This window comes from Berghia stephanieae, chromosome 2 (genome assembly GCF_034508935.2).
Source record: "Berghia stephanieae isolate SIO BIC M18660-M18661 chromosome 2, UCSD_Bste_1.3, whole genome shotgun sequence".
Classification (NCBI taxonomy): Eukaryota; Metazoa; Mollusca; class Gastropoda; order Nudibranchia; family Aeolidiidae; genus Berghia; species Berghia stephanieae.
In genome coordinates this window covers 130,264,139-130,274,138 of record NC_088361.1, presented here as the reverse complement: position 1 = coordinate 130,274,138, position 10,000 = coordinate 130,264,139, and the positions used below count along the sequence as shown (strand labels likewise).

Genomic DNA, 10,000 nt, shown 5'->3' with positions numbered 1-10,000 from the left:
GTCATTCCGAAATTATAAACGGTTAGAAAGACGACCAAAACAAAATGAAAACGTCAGTTATCCAGGGTTACTGTGAGTAAAATAAACACAGTTGAATATAGCGCGTCGACTACTACTACTACAACCAAGAACACATCATCATCATCATCATCATCATCATCATCATCATCATCATCATCATCATCATCATCATCATTTTCATCATCATCATCATCATTTTCATCATCATCATCATCATCATCATCACTATCATCACCACTGCTACTACTACAACAGCAACCACCATCACCACCACATCACTATTAAGACAACCATCAATACCACTTCCACTACAATAACTAATCATCATCATTACCACTACAGCAACAACTGTCACCACCACATCATCATCACTACCACTACTTTAAACACACACACACACGCAGAGAGAGAGAGAGAGAGAGAGAGAGAGAGAGAGAGAGAGAGAGAGTAAAAACCCCAAGCTACGGATTTATCCACTTGAGTCACTCTCCTCTTGTATATATATATATATATATATATATATATATATATATATATATATATATATATAATATATGGAATTGTTTGGCTGTGTTTAATTATGTTAGGGTTCTTTCTCCAAAATTTATGGAATAGAAATAACATAATCAGTGAGAATAAACGAATACAGATTTACGAGGCACTGATTATTCCGATTTTGTCATATAATTGTGGAACCTGGGGCCTCACAAAAAAGAACTTAGAAAGTCTCGATTCATACCACCGCAAACAATTACGTCGCGTAATCGGAATCTATTGGCCAGAGACAATTACAAATACTGATCTCTATGAAAAAAACAGGGTCCAACGCCTGAGTACAATAATAAAAGAACAGCGATGGAGGCTATTTGGTCACATCTTACGTCGAGAAGATAACATCTCAGCCCAAACTGCAATGACAGAATATTTCCTTCATGGCAACAGATATGTAGGAAGACCACCAACATCAATAGTAACTACCCTGAACCAGGACCTCTCTACATATCAGAAATTTCTGGATTCAGATGAGGCCGAATTAATCCCTGAAGAACTAAGAAATACTGCAGTGCCCTCCGTACTAAAGTCACAACAAGACAGCCTCAAAACTCTGGCCCAGCATCGTGACCAATGGAAACAATTAACAACATGGATGGAGAGAGCAGCTATACTTATCGACCATGACTGAATCACACAATTCTCAGCAAGCGGCATTCGGACTGCGAAGCTTACTACTACTACTACTACTCTTTCTAGCGGTACGCATCTTGTGTTGTGCATGTTTTGCATGTGAGTGTGAATGTTGACTGCGTGAACGTATTAGCACCTTTTGTTCCTTAGAAACATCATAAGACGTCGTTTGTATATTTAGTGAGTTACTGAAACAACTCCGTCCTCGATGGTCGTAATATGTATTTGTTGTTAATTTTCCATATTATTAATTATAATTAAATTGAATTAACATAGTCTAACCCGGAGTCGTTACATTGTGTTTGGATGTCGGACCTGCATATATGTACACGTCGATTAAAACCTATCAAAAATTCTGACGAAAAGAAGTATCAAACAACAAACATTTCGAATACAAAGATTCGGTCAGCAACAATAAATATAAATAGGTAAAACAATTTTTTTGAAACATTTGGCTCAAAATATCGAAACTTTAAAAAGAATAAATATAAATACAGTGGAAACCTGATATAACAGGGATGGTGGAACTAGAGCAAAAGTCCTGTTATAGATAGTTCGAAGATGACGTCACTCAGGTCTTTGTTATTGTTTTTTGCCATCCGCGTTTATGACTAATGCTCACTGAACTGTATTAACCCGACTATAAACGTTCATGGATACACACAGTTTTGTGTGTTGGTCCGTTATACTTCCGGATGGCAATGTTATGAGCTTCTTAGCCAAGCGCATACTATCTATAGTCGATCCCTGTTACATCAGAAATACAAGGGAAATAAGCACATAATTGACTTTTTCAAGTGAACTAATACATCGATTACCTCCCTTGCCAAAAAACTGCATGCGACAGGGATTGTGCGCAATGTAAATTATAATACATGTATAGATCTAGATATAACTTTTTTTTTTCTTCTTTTTTTACTTTTATAGTCATCAATGAAATAAAAAACAAGTGGGAACCTGTTGGCTTCAGGCATGTGCCCCCCCCCCCCCCACTCAAAGGTACTTTCCCGCCTTAGTCAGACCAAAATTGTTAAAAATGAACATAATATTATATTATTATTATTTAAAAGAGGAAATTGAATGGGACCTTATCACAAGCCACTTTTGTTGACGTATTCCCCCTGTTGTCGTATCTAGTCCTGTGTTATCTATGTTCCTCACCGTGCGACAAGGCCTAAAATTTAGCTGTTTTCCTTCTTGATTTTTCCCGTATGAAAAGGCATTGTCCCTGTTATAGCCGATTTGGTTCAAGTGAGGCCATGCTATAACCGATAATTTTTAATAGAGACAAAGAGAGGTAAAAAACGGGGATTTGAAAAAATCCCTGTTATACCCGATCCCTGTTATAACCGGGCCTGTTATAAATGGTTTCCACTGTAAAATGGTTAGGATAGGTCGCCCCAAATTCTCAAACTGTTATTTGCCGTATTTTGATTGGTTTGATGTTAACACATGTGAAGTATTGTCGGTTGATCTAGCTAAAACACCGAAAAACTATTACTAAACCGCCTAGCCCCAAATACATACGCTCATGCCCCAAACCCGTACACGGCTTGCCCCAAACATGTTCAGCGTTAACTTTATAGTCATACAGCAAAATACATTTCAAAAAACGTTTAATGACAATGATGTGGTAGAGTTTCCGCTTCAGTTTATGTAAAAATACGAACGGTGTGGACGTTTTGGGTCTCCCCTTTATCGAACGACAAATTAATATGACACAAAAGGCATGCTAATAATAGTGTTACTATTATTTTTGAACCCCTTGTTGTTTTAGAATCACAATTTGTGGATATGCACTGTATAAATGCTGGCATTTTTAATTTAATGTGATATTTTGGTTACTAGGATTAACAGTTCGGATTTGAGGCGAAGCATATACGCTTTTGGGACATGGGATAAAGATTACTTTTCCCATCTACCCATTCATTTATGGGTAGGCACGGGGTGGGAGGGGGGGGGGGGCGATAAAACAGGTGACAGTTTGAATGAACCTGCAATCAATCCAAGATTCGATGAGCGGTTGGAGCTCATGTCTATACCAAATAGCTGTTTGTGTAAATACTGTATAAACAAAAATTATGTTTATCTAATGTGATGAAAGGGATCAATTATGAATCCTCTGATAATACAAACCTTTCACGTCTTTCCTTCTCTCCAGATAAAGCCACAATACTGAAAAACGCGTTATTAAAAAGTATTTTGGCCAGAAAACCAGTCATTCAAATATCAATCGATTAAAATGAACCTCATCTTATCAAAAACTTTCACACCTTGGATTTCATTGAAAGTAATCAATCGCATTCTCAACTGATTCATTGAAAGAATCAATTGCATCTCAAACCTGGATTTCATTGAAAGTAATCAATTGCATCTCAAACCTTCATTGAAAGTATCAATTGCATTCTCAAACCTGGGATTTCATTGAAAGTAATCAATTGCATTCTCAAACCTTCATTGAAAGTAATCAATTGCATTCTCAACCTTCATTGAAAGTAATCAATCGCATTCTCAAACCTGATTCATTGAAAGTAATCAATTGCATTCTCAAACCTTCATTGAAAGTAATCAATTGCATTCTCAAACCTTCATTGAAAGTAATCAATTGCATTCTCAAACCTTCATTGAAAGTAATCAATTGCATTCTCAAACCTTCATTGAAAGTAATCAATTGCATTCTCAAACCTTCATTGAAAGTAATCAATTGCATTCTCAAACCTGGGATTTCATTGAAAGTAATCAATTGCAATCTCAAACCTTCATTGAAAGTAATCAATTGCATTCTCAAACCTTCATTGAAAGTAATCAATTGCATTCTCAAACCTGGGATTTCATTGAAAGTAATCAATTGCATTCTCAAACCTTCATTGAAAGTAATCAATTGCATTCTCAAACCTTCATTGAAAGTAATCAATTGCATTCTCAAACCTGGGATTTCATTGAAAGTAATCAATTGCATTCTCAAACCTTCATTAAAATCCCATGTTTGAGAGTTTTTGACAAGATGAAGGTCATTTTTATCCATCGATACATGAAGGACTAGTTTTCTGGCCAAAATATTTTTTTAAAAAGTGTATTTGTTTTTTAAAGTGCAGCACAATAACACGTGGCGGTCTGTTTTGATATCATTTGCTGCCCCGATAATGGACTTGTGGGTGATTGTTGACAAGTGTTTTTCCTTTAATGGCGTTGTTGAATTTATTCTCCCATTATTTGTCTGGAGATAATTTCAGACTAACAGTTAATAATGATAATAATGTAAATCATTTATGCCGCGCCTATTCCATATACAAAGAGCTCTAGGCGCTTTGCAATACAAATATCAATGTTACAATGATAGGTCATACACAAAACATGCCTAAGACGTTCATACCAAGAAAAATAATCTTCAAAACGGAAACTGGGTTTAACCTATCAAATATTTTCTAATAAAATAAGTCTTTATATATTTGTCTCAAAAGTAGCGTCTGCATTGCATTTTCTTCAAGAAAGTGGAAGACAATTCCCAATAGAAGGGGCAGCATTGGAAAAAGACCTATCAGCAAACTTTATGGAGTCTTTTTGGGAATAATTAATAAGAGTCGATCATTAAATCTGAAAGTTCTGGAAGGGGGGAACAGTGAAATATGGTTGCATAAATACGAAGGAGCAGTTTTGTTGATTCATTTAAAACAAAGGATACCAATTTTGTATTTGAGTCTTTATTCAGCAAGTAGCCAGTGAAGTGACAAAAATCTCTTGCTTTTGTTCTTAGAATGATCCTAAAAGAATGATTTTGGATGCGGTGCAATTTGTTAGGGAGATATTTGGAATGCTATAAAAATCGAATTACAGTAATCTATTCTTGAAATTATAAATGATTAAACGAGAGTTTAGAATTTTGATAATTGTGAGATCTTTCTTAGTTCGAAATACAATATTTTATAAAGATTGTAATTGTGTGTTACCATCGATAAGTCATTAAGAATATATATATATATATATATATATATATATATATATATATATATATATATATATATATATACCGACGTGGACTTATTTGCACGTCAGATAACCCAATTCCTTATGGGCTCATTGTTGTTATGGAAATCTAAAATAATGACGCCAAACATTGTCCATTACAACAAAGCTAAACAAGGCCCATAAGTGGGCTCGGATGTAAGACCTGTGAATAGGTATACCGTTTCGTCAAAATAAAAGTAACTGCAATGCGAGTGTGTCTTCATCAGAGGCCTCTGATGCCGTTTTCTAGCTGAAAAAATTACAATATTATGTAACCCAGCGTCACAAAATGCTTTTATGTCGGAATGGATCAAACCTCTAAACAACAAACAACTATCTAGAACTTTTTTGTAGCGCAATATCCATTAAACACACTCAGTGCAATTTACAATGTGTGAAAAGTGAATTTAGAATTAAATTGATAGGGAATACGAACTTTTAGTTTTGCAATGTAAGAACTTGTATTTATTCTCCTTCATAACGAATAGAAATTAACGCCGAATTTCACAGTTGTGGCTCTAAACTTGAAGGTGGGTATGAAACCGTCCTTATGGCGTTAGGAAGACTTTAGAATCTGGGGTGACGAAATAAATTTGGAGGTGTAACCATACGCTACTACTACTACTACTACTACTACTACTACTACTACTACTACTACTACTACTACTACTACTACTACTACTACTACTACAACATAGTTGTGGCTATAAATTCAAGTTCCAGAATTCAACTTGACATATTATCATTTTGAGATGGTGTGTTACATATGATGATATTTTTCTTCTTCAAATAAATTAGTCAATTACGGTCCTTTCCTGGCAGTCTTTAGCGCATCTTCACTATAAGCCAGTTTAGTGATAAATTCTTCTTAAATTATATTAATCAGACTAATAAAAGTTAAAGGCTAAAGGATGTTTAATATGGCTGGCGAATGTTGTTATTATTTTACCTAAATGCATTACATTAATAGTCACATAAAAAGACAGATACCACGAAGGCCTAGTTTGTATTTTTACGAGACTTAATTTGGCACTGGTCTTACTGGTATGTCTATATGGCTATTTAAACCTTTGCTGTGAGTTGTTAATTTAACACTTGTCTTCTTCTTCTTCAAGTACCAGACATCGGTGATCATGGTACGCCATTCATCTCTCTGATCAGATAACCTCAGAAAACTAATATTACTCTTCTCTTTCTTTGTCACCCAGCTGTTCAAACTATTCAAATATGTTTTTCTTGGTCTACCTTTATTCTGTTTACCTTCTATCTTTCCTGTGAGAGCAAGATGTTCAATACATTTATGTCGATTTAGGTGCCCTAAAAATTGCATTTGTCTTTTTCTTATTGTACGAATTAATAACCTTTTAGTTTCAGCTTGCTCTAATACTTCTTCATTATTTTCTTCTCTGTCCATGAGATTCTTAACATCCTTCTAAGAAACCACATTTCTGCTGCCTCCAGTTTCTTTCTAATGTCTTCTGTAATTGTAATTCTGTAATTAGCACTAGTATGGCTCAAAAATGAACATAACAGCTTCAAAAATAAAAAAAAGAAGAAGAACAAAATTCCAAACACGCAACGTCTCGTGTTCAAAATCCTTTATCAGCTTATAACAAAAACAGTAAAAATATTAATATATTGCTTCTAATACGGACAGACGGCAGATAAGTATAAAGCACGTTCTGCCGGTAAGTATGAAGTCAAAATGTCATTTCTTTTGGGGGGGGGGGGGTTGTTCTTATTTGAAGCTGGTATATTCAATTTTGTAAATGGTAGTCATTCAAAGCCACCAGGCCCATGGTGCGGAGTCTATTCTCTTTCTATAGCGTAAAACAGACAATAGCTATTGCTTTCTACCCTTTAGACTGGACGCTAGACTATCGCGAACTCTAACAGACCCGGCTACCAAATCAGGGTGGAGAGGGGCTCAGAAAAAAAGCTTGACTTCACCCAGGATCGATCTCGCCCCCTTTGCGTGTGACGAGAGTACTCTATCAACTGAGCAATCGGGACCCCCTTTCACGTTTGTCAATTACCTTTTACAGTCCACAGCTGCTTCTAGCGGCTTAGTATTCACTTGAGTCGTGCCTTAGCCGATGCTTTATGATGACGTAACCATCTTAATTGGTTCGTAGATGCACTTGTTTTACCACTAATGAATGAATGGTGTCGGATAAGAGTGCACTCGATCTCTGCCTATAGTCTCAAGAAAAGGTTCAGGCTTATAGCATGGAGGAGTAGGCAAGAAATAAGAATTGGTGTGTAGTTTAAGGAAAGTTGCAAAATTTGGGGTTTTTTAATCGGGTTTTTTTTTTGTTTCAAATTTATTATTTCCTTCTTTTCTTTTTATTCCTTTTTTTTTTGGTTTTGTTAATGTCCCTTTCATGTCATTACAAATTCTTCTTCGATACATAAGAGTTTTATTATCGGAATTTATCCTAATAGATAGTATGCGCCTGGTTAAGAATCCCACAATATTGCCATCCTGAAGTCTAACTGACCAACACACAAAACTATGTGTAACCATGAACTTTTATAGTCTGGATGTAAGAATTACTCATAAATGTGGATGGCAAAAAACAATAACAAAGACCTGAGTGACGTCAACTTCGATCAATCTATATGTACGGTGACAATAGTTTGCTACCTTTTTTAACGACGTTGGTTTGGCGGAAATTATTTATTCCTAATCTAATGCTATTAGAGATAAGGAAGGAAGTGAAATAATAAATCAACACTTCTCTCTAAAATTCCAAACCCAATCGGGAGTTGATTGCTCCACAAAGTCACCTATAAAAAGACGATGACAATTAAACAGAGCCAAAAAAGGGTTCGGTACAAAATAAAAATATTCCTATCAATAGTATAAGTATATAAATGAATAAATTGGAAAATAGATCAATGATTATATAGATAAATTAATAAATTAATATGAATATCGCAAAGCGCTTTTCCACTGATCATTCATTCATACCCCCAGCAGGTCACGGGAAACCAAATTCCTATTTCATCAAGTACAATAACTTATTAGGCCCTATTTTTGTGTTAGCATCATGATCATCATCATCATCATCATCATCATCATCATCATCATCATCATCAGCAGCAGCAGCAGCAGCAGCAGCAGCAGCAGCATCAGCATCAGCATCATCATCATCATCATCATCATCCTCATCACCATCAGTACCTAAACCACAATCATGCAACATCATCATTATCATCATCATCATCGTCATCAACATCATCATCATCATCATCATCATCATTACTAATATCATAATGATCGGCATTATCGTCTTCAATATCATCACCACCAAAAACAAAAATTAAAGACCACCAAATACAACATCCAGTATCATCATCATCATCATCATCATCATCATCATCATCATCATCATCATCATCATCATGCATCAAAACATTACACCGTGGTTTTGAAAGCAAATCTCTTGTGTCAACGCTAATGTTTGCAAGGGCCTTGACGCTAATGATGAACCAAGTCCAATCTATGCGTTCCACCGAGTGTTAAGCTGATCGATATCTGATGTGGTTGAAGTGCGGGATTCCGTTCCGCGCACCGCACCGATCGTCACCATTTATCACAACATTACACGCAGGCTGCTTATTCTCATACTTGCTCGGGTGAGTTGAATTGCATACGTAATTTGTATAGCATAGTAACTGGGTGATGCAGCCTAGATTTTGATCACTGATAAACTTAATAATCCAGTTCATATAAAGTCCGAGGCAGGTTTTCATTCGAGACCAAAGGCTAAAGGTGAGGAGATTTCATTTTTAAAATTATTTTGTTATCTTAATTGAGGCATCGTCATTTTGTTGAGACCTAGGTGCACATAACTATAGGTCTGATAACCGGACGCAATTATGGGCGATTTAACATTGTTGTAATGGACAATGTTTTGTGGTGGTTTGAGAGTACTTCCATTACAACATTGAGCCCATATTAATGTGGTTATCAGACCTGAAATAAGTACACGTAGGCTAAGACCCATATAATGCATGCTGATGAAATTGACGATAAATGAAGAGGATGATGATGATGATGATGATGATGATGATGATGATGATGATGATGAGGATGATGATGATGATGATGATGATGATGATGATGATGATGATGATGATGATCGTGGTGATAGAGGTGATAAATGTGGTAAAGCATGCTAATGATGGTGATGACGACGATGGTGATTTTAAGTCACAATGCTTGTTTTGACTTTTAAAGACAAATCATGTATAATATCATATATAACATCATAATGTATAATTGTACACATGTAGTTTAACATATATTAACGCTATTTTCATGAAATAATAACCTTTAAACTGAAAACTATGATACTTCCTAAGGCAAATACACCCAAAACCAAAAGACATTAAATTTTACTGACATGATAAAATACCTATGCGATGTTTGACCGATATCGGTGCGAGAGCTGAACGACGAGTCTCTTGTTTTTTTTTGGGTTTTTTGGGTTTTTTTTTTTTTTTTTTTTTTTTGACAACTATTCCTTCGTTTTTGTTGATTGGCAACGACGACGATGACGATGATGACGATGATGATGATAATTATGATGATGATGATGATGCTGATGATGCTGATGATGCTGATGATGCTGATGATGCTGCTGATGATGATGATGATGATGATGATGATAATAATAATGTTGATGATGATTAATTCTAAACGAGTAAATTAAATCATATTCTTACTGTTATTTCTAAATAGTGTAATAAAAGATATAATAACTAAATTATATTTCATAAA

At 35.3% G+C, this 10,000-nt stretch overlaps 1 protein-coding gene across 1 annotated transcript in view; it reads left to right on the top strand.

Annotated features, from left to right (window-relative positions):
* Positions 1 to 8,831: 8,831 nt before the first annotated feature.
* The window catches only part of LOC144966635 (ionotropic receptor 25a-like), a 49,778-nt gene continuing 48,609 nt past the window's right edge, over positions 8,832 to 10,000 (top strand). The window contains exon 1 of the mRNA XM_078903394.1: positions 8,832 to 8,989. The gene's annotated coding sequence lies outside the window, so the exon portion shown is untranslated. The remainder of the gene's footprint in view (positions 8,990 to 10,000) is intronic.